General features: G+C 42.7%; 1 long non-coding RNA gene across 1 annotated transcript; it reads right to left on the bottom strand.

Moving 5' to 3' along the window:
• Window positions 1-703: 703 nt before the first annotated feature.
• Window positions 704-3,679, bottom strand: LOC144127904 (uncharacterized). Its single transcript, XR_013313614.1, has 3 exons — window positions 3,527-3,679; window positions 2,598-2,681; window positions 704-1,457 (listed from the first exon to the last, which is right to left on the bottom strand). It is a non-coding gene; the product is annotated as an uncharacterized LOC144127904 (long non-coding RNA).
• Between the last annotated feature and the right edge of the window lie 231 nt (window positions 3,680-3,910).

The raw sequence follows: 3,910 nt of genomic DNA, 5'->3' as shown, positions 1-3,910 counted from the left end.
GCTTATAATAGCATGCTGTGTCCTTCACAATGTTTGCATTGATGCTGGAGACTCTACAGATGATCTCTTAACAGAGGAGGAGGTGGTAGAAAGAGCCCAGCACTCATGGCAAAATGAGGTGGACCCTGAGCAATGTAGAGCGGGTCAGACGACACGTGAAAGTGTGCTACGTCGTCTGGGGGAGCTCAAACGAGAGAAGCTAGCCGACCTCTTCCTAAGACTTGCTAGAATGAGGGTGCAGCATGATGCAAACTAGGCAATGCTCCCCTTGTTTGCAACCGTGTACACAGCTGTGGCTTCCTCTTTACATTCATTAAGGCATTACTTTATCACTTTTATTTTTGAGTTAAATGTGATCTTATTTTGTGCAAGCTGTTATATTCTGCTCCTTACATTTGCCTTCACACTGTGAGCTTAGAAATTGCAGTCAATAAAATTGCACCTGGCTGTTTCATTCTTAGCAATGCAGTTGCAGTGTATTATTCAACTCACTTTCTGCTTCACAGTACTTTATTGCAAAGAGGTGAAATGACAATATTCAATTGTGCTCCAAACACAAACAAAACAAGCTGTAAAAAATAAAGTAGGAATCCGTAACATATGGTTGTGGATGGAAAAGTTAAAAACAGCTGTGAACTGCTCCAGAACTCTGTTTAAACAAGAAAATGATAAAGTAACACAGCTGCAGCTTAACAGCAAAAAATAAAATATTGATAAATATGCTGACTATTGTAATAGTAGACTAGTAGTGTAAACATTGCCAAGATGTGACGATGTCTTCTCAGTCTTCGTGATGCAAAATTTTCTTCAGCGTTTCCATGTGCTCTGCATGTACCCTAAGCAATTCCTTATGACGTTCTTCTCTCTTTCTTCTTTTTTGGCTTCATTTTCTTGGACAATTTCTCTCATTTTCTCAAAAAATAAGTCCATGTGCTTTGCTCGTGAAGTACTTGGCCGCATGCTTCTATCTGCTTTGCGCTTTTTGCACGGCCTGACTGTATCTGGTTCCTCCAAATTACTTTGACACAGATCCTCGGCTAACAAACCCTCAGATGCAGTATCAAGCTCTGCAGAGCCCTGACTACTATGGGATGAACTTCGCACATGTGTTGCTGTGTTTTTGTAATGGACATTTCCAATGCCTCGTAGCACCTCGGACTCCAAGCTATCATCAATGGCCCTTATGGCGGAAAATTCCTCTTCAAAAGTTGGCCGACAGGGAGCTTGTTCCGACGTTTTGTTGACCTTCTCTTCGCTCTTCTTTCGTTTAGCTACGGTTTTAAATCGAGTTTCACACGGTATTGCAGAGCGCTTGGTTCCAAGGACCTCTTCTATCTCACGAGCAATCTGCTCGTACATGCCGCGCTTTGTCCGGAACCTCATCAGTGGATCCACTTTCGGCGTATACAGCGCATATTTGTCAAGGAGGTACTTCGTTTCCCCAGAGGTCCAGGGCGCTGTGTGGAAAACAAAGAGAATAATAATACATTTGGGTGTACTTGCGGGCCGCGGCAAAACAGTGACGCAGAAATTGAACAGCTATTTAATGCCAGCTACTGCAGTACAATAAAATCGATTTTATGCACAGCAGCTTCACATTACTCCCTGCAATGCACAACTTTTTAAGCGCACAATGCCCAACTGCTATAAAATGGCCATGGAAAAAATTAAATAGATAGTAGTAGTAGTATTTTTATTTTGCCATATAATATAATACGCCCTCGAGGTGAGGCAAAAGGAGGAAGACGAGGCAAACCTCCTGACGAGGCCTACACCCCGAATAATACATCGAACAGTGGCCGCATGAAAAAAAAAACACTTTCAAAACAAGCAACAAAAGTTATACGATAGAAATAGCAAACACTGAAAAAACGATGCAAAGATAATAAACAGCAATTGGCAGAAAACACGATACGCACACTCGGCAGTAAAGGAAGCAACGCAAAAGAAAAAATATACAAAGTTAGCTGAATTTATAGAGGAAAAAGAATCTTCAGTTTTTTCTTAAAACCAGATACACTATGACTTTCTACGGCGATTTTTATTAGAGACTGATAAGTATTACACAATGTTACAAGGTTATCTATAGTTTGTTTTCCATATTTTGTTCTAGGTCTTTCAGTAGATAAGGCGACCGCACGTAAACCATACGTAACATTTCTTGAATTTTAAGCATTATGGAAAGACCTGAAATTATGCTTTACTTTATAAAAATGTGAACAGCCAAACTCAAATTGTAGGAATGAAAGAAATTGCGAACATGAAATGTTTCGAAAAGATTATTTTCGACAACTGGGCTTGAACATAATGAGCATAGAGCTCTTTTCTGAAGAGAAAGCAATTTATACGAATCAGTCTTGTTGCAAGTTCCCCACACCAGGTTGCAGTATACAAGATGGGAATGAACAAGGGCAAAGTATAATTGTCTTCTAACCTGTAGTGGAAGTAGATGCCTAATACGATAGATAACACAAATAGACGAAGAAGTAAACGTGGAGAAGGGCGCACTAGTGCTGCATTTGAAATATTCCACAATCTCCATATTAGCAAATGAAGTCCGTGGAAACAGGCTAGACCATGCAGACGCTTCAGCATACCATTTGGTGGAGCATCCATGCTACTTGGCTGTCCATGCTCTGGGCTTGTGTACTGAGGCTCATCAGATGTGCTTGGCTGGCTACCTGAGAGAACATAAAGAAGGCAGGAGAGTCATCATATGATCGCTCAATGCGACGACCCTCACCCACATCGTGTTCTATGTTTACCAACATCAGTGTGTGAGGAAGAGCAGCATTAATTGGTCCCTACCTATAAATATGCCTATAAGTTGATATCAATACAGCTGAAGAAAACAAATCTGATACATTTTTTTCAGCGATGTGAACGACACAAAGTGGCCACTTTTTAAGGCAATAGCACGATTTTTTTTATTTCCAAATATATTTTCATGCGCGTAAAAAAACTGGGTGAGCAGTTAAGGAAAAATAAAGCGAAAACAAAAGAAAATTAGATGCTGGCGAGGAAATACAAGCGGGGTCATTAGCTTTCCCACGCAGCGCTCTTGTCACTGTAACCGCTAGATAAGTATTATTTCGTAATTTATGTTTAACGCTGACAACTGTATCTATCATCGACCAGTTTGTTGTGAAGGCCCTAATATGCCACGTCATTGAACAGTGTCAAAAACTGAAAAGCAGAGAGCTTGACGAAACGCGCCTGCATATAACGTGCTACGGAGCACGCAAGTGGAAGCGCAGGCGAACAGCGGCAAAATAGGAAGAGAGCGAAAATGATTCATCCAAACGCAAACATATGCGACTGGGGTTTAGATGCAAATTAACCTTCCGTATGTCGCTTGCGCAGAACATCTTCTTTCTTGAAAATAGCCCACCATTCAGGCGCCAACGCCACAGCGAGTTGTTGCTACACATAAGAAATTTGGTGCCAGCACTCGTGTTTGCACGTTTACATCAAAGCAACTGGTGCTGAGTTTAAAATGAATGCATTGCAGTCGCTGTAAACTTACCGTCCAGCATTGCGTACAGTAGCTGTTCTGCCGTAGACGGACTCGAATCCCCGCCGCCGTAAACGGACGCCATGTTGTTTATTGCTGAGCGGCGAAACCGCGAAATGTTGGCGCTGCTGTCGAGTGCTTCCGGCCGCTCCGAAATGCACCCTTGTGTTCGGCTGGGGCGCCGTGCCTCCGGCTCAGATCACGACCCGCCCGCAGATTGGTTTGCTCCTGGGTTGCTCTGATTTGGAGCCTCAAAGCGACCAGCCGAAGACGCCATAAGTGTGGGCGGGCAGCAGTACTCGCTTACTCGAAGAGGTAGTTTAGAAGAACTTCGGGGCTAGACAAGTTGGTGTATGGCTGCTGTTAACGAGTTGCACACACATAAAAGACGAACCC

Source organism: Amblyomma americanum, chromosome 4 (assembly GCF_052857255.1).
Source record: "Amblyomma americanum isolate KBUSLIRL-KWMA chromosome 4, ASM5285725v1, whole genome shotgun sequence".
Lineage (NCBI taxonomy): Eukaryota > Metazoa > Arthropoda > Arachnida > Ixodida > Ixodidae > Amblyomma > Amblyomma americanum.
The sequence above is the reverse complement of the archived record's forward strand: the minus strand, read 5'-3'. Positions and strand labels throughout refer to the sequence as shown.